This window comes from Aotus nancymaae, unplaced genomic scaffold (genome assembly GCF_030222135.1).
Source record: "Aotus nancymaae isolate 86718 unplaced genomic scaffold, 86718_ANA_hifiasm-v0.15.2.pri h1tg000033l, whole genome shotgun sequence".
NCBI lineage: Eukaryota > Metazoa > Chordata > Mammalia > Primates > Aotidae > Aotus > Aotus nancymaae.
The window spans coordinates 14,704,825-14,719,617 of NW_026988447.1; the positions used below are offsets into that span (position 1 = coordinate 14,704,825).

Sequence of the window (14,793 nt, forward strand, 5' to 3'; positions counted from 1 at the left end):
TTTCCTGAGACTACCTGTATAAAAAAGTTCATTTTAAATGGTGTATGTTTAAACCAGCTAAGTCAATGTGGACCATCTAAAACTTTAATTGAGATGGCCTGACTTTTAAAAGCAACAAAAATATCACTGACCACCCAATCACCTCAGAATAAAACTTAACTACTTTTATAGCTGGTTTAGATACACCAAGAGTTGTAGTGTCATTGCTGCAGTCAGATATACCTAAAAGTAAAATGTGTTATGCCCACATTAAATAAATTTGTTAAAAGAGCTATATCATCTCACTGATAGAATATTACAAATATTCCACAATATAACTAATTTATTTGTATTCAGAATTTGCTTTTCAAAACTATCTACAATCATATTCATTACAACAGGCAAACCATTCCAAAGACAAATAAAAATTCAGAAAAATTATTTGGCAAAATATAAAAATGCACACTGAAATAAGTAAAAATAATTTCATAAGATCATTTAGATATGAAACAAATTGTAAAAGATCAGAGTACCAACTTGATTAGACAGATGAAAAACTTGTTTTGACAGAGATCCAAAGACGTCTGATGTCAAAATGTTAGTTTCCGTGATCTATATAAAACAAAGTTCCAGACCAGAACTCAGATCTCCCCCACCTTCATGGCTAGTGCTCTTTAGGATTGATGTGACTGTTCACTGTGTAAGTAAAATATGATACTCAAATTTCATTCAAGAAAGTTTAATGTGCTATTTCTGCTTCTTTTTTTTTTTTTTTTTTTTTTGGCCCATACTGGCTAATCTCCTTCAATTTTTATTCAGTAAAATTTACATAATACCAACTACATATGAAGAACTCTGCTAGGCACTAAGGGTAAACTCTAGTTCTGGTTCTAAAAGCACTCTGAATCTAATCACAGAGACAAATACACAAACAAGTACCAGACACCATTTTACCTACAATAATGCAAAGAAACAAATTTTTACTCTTGAAATACACTGGAGGGAACGATTTTGCTGATTGCTAACAGAATGTAATACATTAAGAAAATAATATAACATGACCAAATGGGATTTATCCTAGAGGTACAGGATTGGTTTAATTAGGAAATCTATTAGTATATACCGTATTCATATTAGGGTGGAGGGAAACATACAATTTTCTCCATACACACTGAGATGTAGTGTTTGAAAAAATTCAACACCCATTCAAAATCCAACACTCAGGGAAACAAGAATCAGAAAGTAATTTCTCAACATATAAAATACATACATTTTAGTCCAACAACCATTATCTTATTTAATAAAGAAATAACAGAGGCATTTCCACTAAGATCAGGAAAACGGCAAAGATGCCCACTATTTTTAATACCATTCTTTTTTTTTTTTTTTTTTGATACAGTGTCTCACTCTGTTGCCCAGGCTGGAGTGCAGTGGTGCGATCTTGACTCACTGCAACCTCCGCCTCCTGATTTCAAGCGATTCTCCTGCCTCAGCCCCACTGAGTAGCTGAAACTACAGGCACCCGCCACCATGCCTGGCTAATTTTTTGTATTTTTAATAGTGACGGGGTTTCACCATGTTGGCCAGGCTGGTCTCGATCTCCTGACTTCAGGTGATCCGCCCGCCTCAGCCTCCCAAAGTGCTGGGATTACAGGCGTGAGCCACCATGCCCAGCCATTTCTACTACTATTCAACATCATATTAGAGGTATTAGTCAAATCAAAATGATATAGTGGTATGCCTAAAAACCCTTGAAGAATCCATGATAAAATTAACTCAAAAACAGAATTCAGTGAAGTAGCAAGATAATAAATTAGCATACAAAAAATGCTTTCCTATACAACAACAATAATCAGGGAAAATAATGTCAGAGAAAATCCCATTTATAATAGCAACAGAAAGATTAAATACTTAGGAATAAACTAAACAGTGTATAAAAACTGTACAAGGAAAACTTAAAAACACCACTGAAAGACACTGAAGAAGACTTGAGGAAATGGAAAGGTATATCCTTAGATAGGATGACAACATTATAAAGATGCCATTTCTCCCTTACTTTATAAATTCAATGCAATACAATGAAAATACTAACAAGCTATTCTGTAAAGTTTGGCAATTTAATACAGAAAATCAAACATGCAAAAATTGGTAGGAAAACACTGAAAAAGAAAAACCACAAGGAGACCACCTTTACCAAACACTAAAACACCAAAAAACATCTGTAATTAAAGCAGTGTGGTACTAGCACATAAATAGATCAGTGGAATTTTAAAAGTCTAGAATTAGACCCAAATACACCCAGAAACTCAGTAAATAACAAAGGTGGCATCTCAAATCACTAAAGTACAGACGGACTTTTCAATAAATGGTGCCAGGAAAACTAGGTATCCGTTTGGAAAATATAAAATTCAATCTCTATCTCACACCATACTCCAGAATAAACTCCAAATGGATTAGGACTCTAGATACAAAAAATGAAACCAGAAAAAAAAAATACTAGAAAAAAATGGATGAATTCTGCTTAAAGTTGGTATAGGGAAAGGAGAATCCAGAAACAATAAAAGAAAATATTGACTACACAAAAATTTTTAACTGGACAACCCACAGTACATGCAAAGCAAAAGACAAATAAAAAACTAAGATGAAATATTCACAATATATACCATAAAAGGTGAATAAAGAACTCTTAAAGGGAAAAAGGACCAAAAATCAAATAAAGGAAAAAAAACACAGTCAATTTACACACAGAAGAAAAAGATATTAAAAGGACCCTCAAATATATAACAATTGCTCAAATTCACTCAAAATTAGAGAAATGCCAGCTGAAACAACACTGAGATACCATTTCTCATCTGTTAGACCCACAAAAATTTTAAAATATGACAAAACATTCCATTAGTGAGGATGTAAGAGAAACAGGAACTTACATATATTGCTGATGGGAATACAAATTGGTACAACCATTCTGGAGGGAGTTTTGGTAATGCCTAACAAAAACACACATACACTTACCTTTGGCCCCAGCAATTCCACTTCAAGGAATCCACCCTGGGAATATACTTCCAAATATACAAAGATACATAGACATTGCAGCATTCTTTGTAACTGTAAAATATTGGAAACCTGGATGTGCTATACTTTATTCACTCACCTTCCTGTGGTAGGAAATTGGTACATAGGACAGTGACTGAATAAACTATGGTACATCCAAGTTATGCAACTGGGTGGGGGGGGAAATAAAGAATGAGGAAAATCTCTATAATATGAAGGGATTTATAGGACATAGTGTTAACTGAAAAATGCAAAGTCTGAAAAAAGCAAAACAATACCTATAGTATGCTATGTTCATGTAAGAATGAAGGGGGATATAAGAAAATACATGTTTCTACTGGAAAAGCAAAGTAAAAGAAACACAGGAAGGATAAACCAAAAACTAAAGAGATAGCTTACCTACCATGGGCAGGTGAGAAAGGGATAGGAAGAAGTGGGAAAGGGCATGGGAACAGGGTAGCAAGGCTAAGGATGGAGTGACACTTCTCTGGATATACAGTATATTTTGTAATAATTCTAACTCTTAGAACCACGGTAATTTCCACATACTGACATGGTGTCAGAAAATAAAGAAAACTTCAAAAGCAGATGGAGGTTTGTTGAAAGAACACAAGAGCCAACCTGAAGGAGCCAACCTGAAGGAGCCCATAATGGCCAATGCTGGAAGAAATTTGCAACAAAATAAATAATAGTACTAGATAAAAAACAAAGAGTAAAATATTAATGAATCTATACTGATATAAACAATCTGATAAGTAAATGGAGGAAAAGAGACAACTCTTCTTCACAATAGAATACAGTAAATAAATTAACATAGGAAGCAAAGTGGTAAACAATCAACATCAGGCAAATATCACAAATACTGCAGAAGATCTACTTGATAGATGCTAAAATTAGAGAGCAACAGTTTGAGAAGAAACTGGATTTACACAGTCTCCAGTAGCTCCAACAAGATACTTATCAACTAAAAAGGGAAAGTTTTTATAACTTCACAGTATAAAAACAGTACACTCAACCAAGTGATCAAGTAATCATAAGCAGTAAGATATACATCATAAACCCCTCAATACAATGCACTAAGAAAGACACAACATCATTTTTGTGGTATTCTTGCCGAAAATGCATAGGCTCAGTCCAATCATGAGAAAACATCAGACAAACCCAAACTGAGAGCTATTCTAAAAATAACTGATTGGTACTCTTCAAAAGTGTCACAGTCATAAAAGACAAGGAAAATGTCAGAAACTTAAAAACTATAAGAGACTATGGAGAAATCACTAAATTCAATGCAGGTTCCTATATAGGATCCTGGGACTGAAAAAGGACAGTAGTTAAAAATTTGGTTTCATTCTAATAAGAGCTATAGTTTAATAATATTATACCAATGTTAATTTCTTACTCATAATGATATTATGGTTATGTAAGATGTTAGCATTAGGGGAAATGGGGTGATGAATGTAAGGGAACTCTGTACTATTTTTGCAGCTGTTCTGCAAGTCTAAAATTGGATTAAAATAAGATTTTTTTTTAAAAATTAAGAAATTCTGAACAAAGCTAGAGGAATTACCCTTTAAATAAAAGAAGGAAATCTCTTCCAGTGAGGCCAAAATAAAGGCCTCACTGTAGAGATAGTGAAGACTGAAACGGAAAATAGAAGAAGGTTAAGGCAGTTCATTTTTGTTCTTTTAGTATCTTGTGAAAGAGAAGTTATCATTTGATGCCCTGTATAAAACAGTAGCACCAATGAGGAAAATACAGTAGTTCTCCCACTTATCCACGTTTTAGCTTTCCACAGTTTGATATCCACTGTCAACCACGGTCTGAAAATAAACCTCTCTTCTTTATAAATTACTCAGCCTCAGGTATTCCTTTATAGCAACCCAAACAGACTAGGAAAATATGTTGTTATAATTGTTCTATTTTATTAATACCGTTGTTAATATCTTATTGTACCTAATTTACAAATTAAGCTTTATCATAGGTATGTATATATAGGAAAAACCTTAGTATATAAATTGTTTGGGACTATCCACGGTTTCAGGTATGTGGGTCTTCGACTATCTCCCCCAAGACTATATAGGAAGACTAGTGTATATCATTATCATTCAATTCTGGAAGAGACCAAATAACCCAAGGCAGATAGAGAAATATCAAATAAAATTTCTGAGAGTTACAGAGACAGGTACTAAACCTTATTTATATTCTTTAAATGCTCTGATCCACTTCATATTTATTTCTTAAAGGTCTTCCTGTTTATAACTTTGATAACAAAAATACATGGGAGTAACAAGATTTAAGAAGTCAATGACCTATAATTTGTGCTGTTTAGGTTATACATTTTCTAATTGTTACATGCATTCAGTTATCTTTGAAAGCTGCCTTTAAAACAGAATGATAAATTACTACTACGAAACCACCAGTAATGTTCACCCCTCACAGGCCAGTTATACTGGAGGCCAAAATGTCATAAGTCATCTCTGGGGATTCCATCTATAAATCAGCCAGAGGTATTTGCTAACTAATGAGTGTAAGAACCAAAGACCTACAAAGTGAATTACTAATTCAAATTTGTAAAAATGAATAAATAATATCACCTGAAGTTTAAAATCCAACTCTTTGTGGCTGCTTTTATTTTGCTATAAAAGTCACACTTTTATATATACATACTGAATAGACCAAAACTATCCAGAGGGAAACCTTATAAGATCTTTTCCCAGATTTTAGTGAGGGAGAATTTTATACTCTACCACTCTTAAATGCATTTAGGGTCTTCTTAAGACCCAGGAAAGAGAGGGCAGGAGGTATTAGATTTGCCATAATTCCTAAAACTCCTTCAGTCTCCATGACAACACTGAGTTTAAAGATTCAGAAGTCTAATACTAAAGGACCTATGGCAGGAGTGTTGTTGAACAAAAATCATGATGTGGATTTTTCAAATTCAGGTACTCATATAACAGGTGGTCTTAAGTAGTATTCCCAAGACACTGGAAGGCAGATATAAACACGGCAGACAAGATAAACATGGCACATTGTACTGGAATATAAATTTACGTTCTTTTTCACTAAAATAAATATAATGGAATCTAAAGCAAAATTCACTTGAATAAAACAACACACATAAGTCTTCAAAGAAATTTACTGATTTTTTATGATAAAATATGAGTCTGAAGAAATGTCTTAAGAGTTATTACTCTTTCTAAAAGTACTTCAGTTAAAAAAAAAAGAGGTAAACAGAAAACACTGAAAGCAAAAGTAGCAAAACTTGGGCTTGCTTTGACCTGATTTTGCTTAGTTTCTTTAGATTGTTATATCATTGATACTCCAGAGATTAGTTATCATTCTAAAGATTTTTTTTAAAGTGGCTCTATTTCTTTCACTTTTGATGAAATCTATTGCAATACACCCATTTTTCTCATTCATGGATAAACAGGAAGAGAATGGTACAATTAGTTTTTTTCTTTACCATGAGAATATGTTTAATTTGCAAGTTATTTTTAATTCTTTAGTCACAATTTCCACACATTTTTATATTATCACAACTTTTTAAAATTCTTTTTAAACATCAGATACAGAATTTGTTCAAGGTTAAAAAGAATAAAAAAGAAATATTCTTTCTGTTGAATAATATCACATTATATTTAACTTTAAAGATTATTAACCTTTTGAATAGCAAGAATTGAAGCAGTTTGGTCATATTTATTTGTAGGTCTCAAAATAGCCCTGAGGTCTGAAGAGGAAAATATCTTTTATAAGCTATAACAAAATTCTCACCTCAAAATAAAATACTATGAAATTTGCACAATTATATCTGTACTCACATCTTTATAATATCCAGAAACCTACTGGATTTTTAGAAGTTACAATGAAAATAGGTTTATATTCAGAAAACAGAGCTTATACCAAGATGACACTGCTTGAAACCTGGAAAAGACTTGTTTGATTTCATAATTGAATATTAATTTTCAAGTTGAACTGACTTGTTAACAATAAAAAAATTGAGTTATATGACTCCATTTTAAAACTGTATGTTCAGAGTTGAAAATATCCAAAATATAGAAGCTTTTGTTTTAGTCAAAATAATTAAAAATGAGTTTGTTTTCTATGATGGCAGTTCTAACAAGAAAAAAAGAATTCTTTTCCTTACCGTCTAATGCAAAAGAACTGAAAATGGCTTACTACACAATATGTTCTAAGTATATTACATTTATTTTCATAAACAGAATAACTAAAAACAAGATAATACAGAATCATTTACATTATTCTTCTGTCTTTAGATTAACAACTATCTGGTATCTGTAAAAGCTATTTTACTAAATACCTACAAGCTCTTTTAGATATTGATAAATTAAATTCAGGTTGCTTATTAAGATAAACACATCAGGCCAGGCATGGTGGCTTAAGCTTGTAATCCCAGCACTTTGGGAGGCTGAGGTTGGTGGATCACTTGAGCCCAGGAGTTCTTGATCAGACTGGGCAACATGGCAAAATGGGTCTCTACAAAAAATTACAAAAATTAGCCAGGCATGGTGGCACACACCTGTGGTCTCAGTCACTCAAGAAGCTGAGGTGGGAGGATCACTTAAGCCTCGGAGGCAGAGGTTGCAGTGAGCCAAGATCTCACCACTACACTCCAGCCTGGGGAACAGATTGAGACTGTCTCAAAAAAAAAAAAAAAAAAAAGATAAACACTTCAGTCTAGATAATTCAAAAGTAGAAAAGCCCTGACAAAATGTAGTTAATTCTGAATTACATGTATTATGAGAAACAATTAAAAAGTTAACCTAACATACTCAACTATGCCTATCTCTACCACCATAATCAACTCTCAGGTAACAAAATTGACTGTCTGGAGAAGTCTTTAATTTCCACACTCAAACTGTGTTACAGAGAAACTAATGAGAAGTAAAATAAGACTCTCAAAACTAAATCACTCTCTGAAAAGAAAACTAGCTGTAAATTAACTCTAAATTATTCAGTATACTGTGGCCTCATTCTTCAAAGATGGCTGAGTTCCAGAACATTAGCAGTGAAGCCAACCAAGAACCAAGAGAGGTGGTCATCCATTGGTTTGTTGTTGTAATTGATTTCATTCAAAGACCAAACAGGTTACCTGTTATTTGGTATTATCTGAACTGTTTTTCTCCCTTAGCAATGGATAATTGGAGGATTACTTTAACTTTGTTACTAAATTCCCAAAACCATGTAAAATAAACCCTTTCAATATTCACAATAATTTTTTTAGTGAAAAAAGCTCACTGTAAATAATCTAAAAATATAGCTTAACATAAATGTAGTTATATGTAGAAATATCTGTAGATATGTATATATACATGAGTTAGTGTACACACATATATTTCCTTACTCTGTCCACTGGGAGGGCCTAGAAGCAATGACATTCCAATAGCAACGAGCATACACAGTACCCAGATGGTGGTTTCTAATACTATTCTCCAGTAAAAGGAATCAGTGCTCCTTGGAAAAAAGGCTGATTCTAGGCCTGTGTAGGTAACATACGAGGTGAGCCTAGAGCATCTTGTAATACCAGAAAGTTTTTAAAATGTACTCAAAAACAAACAAACAAAAGAACAAAAATCTCAGAATGACAAGTGTAAGTCAAAGGAATACAGGAACCAACTAAAAGAGTTCCCAATGGCCAAAGCTGAAACAATTTGAGCAACAAAATTAATGAAGTACTACTGGATTTACCCCTAAGTATAAAATAAATATACATGAGTCAATACTGATATAAATAAATGACTGAATAAATGGGGAGAAGAGATAAAAAAAAAACCCTTACAGAAGATTTTTCAAAAATTTATGTAGACACTCCGCCCTTAAAGAGGTAGAGCATAATTCTTCACTCCCCAATTGTGTGCTTCACAGAGAGACTTTCTTCTAAAAAGTACAACATACAAAAGGAGAGGGGAAAGAGTAACTTTACAGTGGACAAAGCTGGCGAACACTACCTCAACCCAGGTAGTCGAGGTTAGTATCAATGGTACTAAGTTACATTAACAGTTTGTATTCTTGGCCAAGTACAGTGGTTCACACCTGTATCCAACACTTTGGGAAGCTGAGGCGGGTGGATCACCTGAGGTCGGGAGTTCAAGACCAGCCTGGGCAACATGGTGAAACCCCGTCTCTACTAAAGATACAAAAATTAGCCAAGCATGGTGGCATGCGCCTGTAGTCCCAGCTACTTGCGAGGCTAAGACAGGAGAATCACTTGAACCCAGGAAGTGGAGGTTGCAGTGAGCCAAGATCGTGTTACTGCATTCCAGCCTGGGCAACAGAGTGAGACTCTATCTCAAAAAAATAAAAAACTCTGTATTCTTGATGTGATGGGAATAGCACTTCCATGATCTTCCTCCCTCTCACCTAGTCTAATCATGAGAAAAACATCAAACAAGCACCAGCTGAGGGACGGTCTACAAAATACCTGAACAGGCAGTAATCTTCAAAACTATTAACTTGTCATCAAAAACAAAAAAATCTGAGAAACTGTCAAAACTGAGAGGATACATGACCACTAACAGTAATATGCTATCCTGGACGGGATCCTTGAACAGAAAAATTCAGGGGAAAAGTGAGGAAATCTGAATAAAATAAGAACTTTAATAATTATGTGTCAATATTGGTTCACTGTGACAAATGTACTATGCCAATGTAATATGTATTTGTTTTTTTGAGATGGAGTCTCACTCTGACATACAGGATGGAGTACCATGGCACGATCTCGGCTCACTGCAACCTCCACCTCCTGGGCTCAAGTGATCCTCCCATCTCAGCCTCCCGAGGAGCTGAGACCACAGACGAGTACCATCATGCCCGGCTAATTTTTCATATTTTGGGTAGAGATGGGGTTTCACCATGTTGCCCAGACTGGTCTTGAACCCCTGAGCTCAAGCAATCCACCCGCCTTGGCTTCCCAAAGTGCTAGGATTACCGGTGTGAGACACTGCGCATAGCCTAATATATTATAATAGGGGAAGTGGGTATGGGAAGCTCTATCTTCACAATAATTCTGAAAAAACTAAAACCATCCAAAAATAAAAGGGTGTATTACAAAATAATCTAAGAATACTGTGCTATATTTTATGTAACTATTAATAACACGTCTTTTTTTTTTTTTTTTGAGACAAAGTCTCGCTCTGTTGCCCAGGCTGGAGTGCAGAGGCATGATCTCTGCTCACTGCAATCTTTGCCTCCCAGGTTCAAGCAATCTTCCACCTTAGCCTCCCAAGTAGCTGGGATTACAGGTGTACATCACTACACCCAGCTAATTTGCATATTTATATTTTTTAGTAGAGGCAGGGTTTCATCATGTTGGCCAGGCTGGTCTTGAACTCCCAACCTCAAGTGATCCACCCACCTTTGCCACCCAAAGTGCTGGGATTACAGGCGTGAGCCACCGTGCCCAGTCTACTAATTTATTTCCTTACACTTGAAAAAAAAACCAGTCTAACTGAAATTTTAATTACAGGTTGATTATCCCTTTTCCAAAATGCTTGAGACTAGAAGTGTTTTGGATTTCAGATTTTTTTGGAGTTTGGAATATTTGCATATACATAATGAGGTATCTCCAGGAAGGGACTAAAACACAAAATTCATTTACATTTCATATACACCTTATACACATAGCCTGAAGGTAATTTTATGATACTTTTAATAATTTTTTGCATGAAACAAAGTTTGTGTACCTGTACCATCCAAAAGCAAATGTGTCACTATCTCAGCCACTCATGTGAACAATCTGTGCTGGTTTGACATCCCCATCATTCCTGTCTCTGAATTTATATGCTACCAATAAGCAATCATCTCTTACACATACACATGGCATTGTATTACCCTTTGTGGGCATGCTTGCGTAGGCACACCTGGGTATGTGAGGAAAAGATATATGGCAGCTGAAGGGGGTTAGGCAAGTCTTTTTTCTCTTGGGTAAACTGTTGTACACCTGCACTCTGACTTCAATTCATCACATAAAGTCAGGTGTGGAATTATGTATTTGTAGCATCATGTTGGGTTCAAAAAAGTTTCAAATTTTGCAGCATTTAGATTTCAAGTTTTTGGATTAGGAATGCTCAAACTGTACTATAACACTATTTTGATAAAAATTCATATTCAAATTCTTGTGTTATAAAACTCAATGAACTGAAATCCTTAATATCATCAATTGGGAAATTTAATGAGTCAAATTTAGGTGTCAGGCACTGAACTAGGTCCTAGGAATTCAACAATGAGCCAAAAAAGAAAACAACATATGGACCCTACCTTCATAAAGTTTATAGGTCACTGAACAGAAAGACAATCTTAATAGTCACACGATTAAATGTAAATTGCAACTGTGGAAAATGTATGATGCTATTACCTTAATGTGGGAGGATGGCATATTCCTTAAGGATGCAAAACTTCAGCTGATGTATGAAGGATGACTAGGAACTAACAAGTGAAATAAAATGAAAGTAAAGAAATAATGGTCCAGAGAAAGGCATGTACAAAAGCCTTGCAAAAATGGCAGGGAACAAGAAGCATACAAAGAACTAACCAAGGCCAGCATAGTTGAACTGGAGAGTTATGCAGAACATGGTACAAGATGAGTTTGGAGAGCTAAACATTGTTAAGCAGTTTTATTTTGATTCTAGAAGCAATGGAAAGTCATAAAAGGACTGGGGGAGGAAGAAAGAGAGTGACAATCCAATGTGTGTTCCAAAATAAATCACTGTGCCTTCAGGAAGGGTAATGAATTACAGAGGGGCCAAAACAGAAGTGGATAGATAAGAATGGAGGCTACTGTAAAAGTTTCAGGCAAGATGATGGTAATAAACTGAAGTGGCAGTAGTGGAAACAGGAAGAAATAGAAAAATTCAAGTGACATAAAGAAAGTAAAATTTTAAAAACTTGTTGATAAATTGGATCTATCAGGAAGTGGGAATTAAGGATCACTTCTAGTTTTCTGGATTTTGTGATGAAAAGATAATGATGTCATTCACTGAAAAAAGGAACAAAGAAAGAACCAATATTGTGCAGTTTTGTAGGGAGGGAAGGGGAAATCCGTTTCATTTTAGACATACTGGATTTGAGATACCTTTAAGATATTTAAGAGAGGATGTCAACAAGACCAAAAGACATACAGATCTAGAGCTCAAAGGAGACAGAAAATACTCATGCCCTTAATGAAGCTGACATCTTTATCCTAGAAAAGCAGCTAACTATAATCCCCAAATATCCAAGAAAAACATCAGGATTGACCATCTGGATTTAGTTAAAACAAAAAGCTTAGAGAGAACATGGCAATAATATTTCACCAGCTAAAACAAAAACTGCCAGGCTCCACGGGTAACAGATTTTTAAACTCTTGCCTCAGCAACATAGAAATTATGCATCATATCACATCAGGTCACATTTTAAAGTTCTAACAGGGCTGGCCAATGTTGGAAATGTTCTAAATTTGCACTGCTCAATAAAGTAGCCACTAGCCACATATGACACTGACACTGAAATGTGGCTGGTACAATTGAGGAAGAGAATCTTTTGTTGTATTTAATTTTAACTAACTTAAATAGCCCCATGTGGCTAGTGCCCCTGGTATTAGACAGTGCAGGTTTACAGCTTCCTTATATATTTCATCTGAATCCCCAATACCTACTTTTCAAATTAACTGGGAGAGAGGTGTGGTGGGTGGAGAGATTACAGGAGTAGAAAAAACATCCTTTCCATTTTCTGCTTATTACTTGAATCTTTATTTCAAGAATTTATAATACTTAGGCTGGGTGCAGTGGCTCATGCCCGTTATCCCAGCACTTTGGGAGGCCAAGGAGGGAGGATCGCTTGAGCCCAGGAGTTCAAGACCAGCCTGGGCAATATATAGCACTGAAACAAAACAGATAAGTTCTGGCCATTTTAGAGATTACAGACCACGGGCTTAAACCCAGGGACTCTTTCCACTGGGGGTTTAAATTCCTGATCCATCCCTTTTTAGGTGTGTGACCCTGGACAAAGCACTTTACCTAAATATCAATTTCTTTATTTCTAACATGGTGATGTTATCTGCTCTACCTATTTGGTATGGCTGGAGTAAAAATAAAATGAGGATATATGTAAAAGTACTTTGTAAATTATCACATGCTAAACAAACATTAGGTATTAAACAGAGTAACATACTCCTTTTCTCTAAGGCAAAGCTTTCCAACCAGTGGATGGATGGCTTTCCATGCCAAGAATGGATTACAAGTGTGCTGAAATTGTGACCAATTCTCTCACTCCACAGCTTTCAGGGAACCAGGGAGGGCCTGGCTCTAGTCTGCCATACAATTATAATCATTTTTTATTTGTGTTATGATGACTATCTCAGGCTAGCAGAAACTGAAGTTGGCGAACTGACTCCCCCATCTGGATAATTTAGGGCTTACCACTAACTCTGCTGCTTTTATGATCCTGTTCCAAAGGCAGTGTGTCACTGTTCCCCAGGGACGAATGAGGCTGGAGCTTGAACATCCAAGGAGCTGCTAGCACAATGCTATCACAGATACACAAAAATAAAATATAAATTCTTATCTTAGGTGAGAACATGGCAAAGACACTGCTATATTTTCACAAAAGATTTGAGCAATTGCCTGTTTTGCAACTACCTTCAGAGCCGCAAATCTCTGTCTTTCAAGAGAGGATCTGATTTTTTCCAAACACCCAGAGTTATTCAGATTCTGGTGACTGAGGTGAAGTGATGAAGCCAGGCAAGAACTTTTCATTTTTGTATGTCTCAATCTGAACTGGCAGTCATTCTAGAATTAGATTTCAAAGCAGATTGCCTACTCTGAAGAACAGCATTCACTTAAATAAGTATGCTTGTCAAGGGAAAAAAATGTACTTAATAAAGAGACTTTATATTTGTTTTTCAGGTAACAACTAAAGGTTTAAGCAACATCTGCCTATGCCCATCCTAAGACAAAGGTTTAGAAGGAATAGAGGAGAATGGAATGAGAGATAGAGGAAGAGAAGAATAGGAATAAAGAAAAGAGAAAAAGAAAATATAGACTTTTGTCTCATAAAGAATATCTGATAATCTGCAAGAGCCATTCGGTGGCTTCCATGACTGCCAAAAGCTAGTAGAGATCAGGGAAAACAAAATTATTTTCAGACCAACAGTCATTTTCATACAGCCAGAACAAGTGCTACATATCTGACTTTTAGACTGCCATGGTCCTAAGTCATCAACTTCCATAGTAAGTGAACAACTCACTTTCCATTCTGTACAAATATTTTGGTTTTTCATCCATAGCCATATTAAAGTTTACTGTTTAATTTCCTTCTTCCATTCTGTATTCTTTCCTCCATCTCAATTTTATTATTCTAAAATTTATTTATATTTCCAGACTCTTATAATGCCCAGTTTATTACTTACAATCTTCATTTTCACATTTTCCACTCCTCCTATACACACACACACCATCTGCTTCTTATTTGAATCTTTATTCCAAGAATTTATAATACTTTCATTTCAAGAATGTGTGTGTGTTCTAATACATACACACACACACACACACCCCACAGACTTATATCCATCCCCATAGGAAACCTCTACCAACAGCCTCCTCCAAATTCACTTCTTTTTATCAAACTTCTCAGTATGGTATTCAACCAGAAGTTCATACATTGAAGATTAAGAAAGGAAACAACCTTTTCTAAACACCTGATAGAAAATCAGGTGAGATATCTCCTACTTATTCCAAAAAGGACATAATAGACACCTGGTAGAAGCTGTCT

At 35.2% G+C, this 14,793-nt stretch overlaps 1 protein-coding gene across 4 annotated transcripts in view; it reads right to left on the reverse strand.

The window, feature by feature from the left end:
* The window catches only part of ARFIP1 (ADP ribosylation factor interacting protein 1), a 123,997-nt gene that overhangs the window by 106,107 nt on the left and 3,097 nt on the right, over positions 1–14,793 (reverse strand). The window contains exon 2 of one of the 4 annotated variants that reach the window (XM_012448547.2): positions 13,443–13,549. The exons of the other annotated variants lie outside the window; for them this stretch is intronic. The gene's annotated coding sequence lies outside the window, so the exon portion shown is untranslated. The remainder of the gene's footprint in view (positions 1–13,442; positions 13,550–14,793) is intronic. 4 annotated transcript variants of the gene reach the window in all.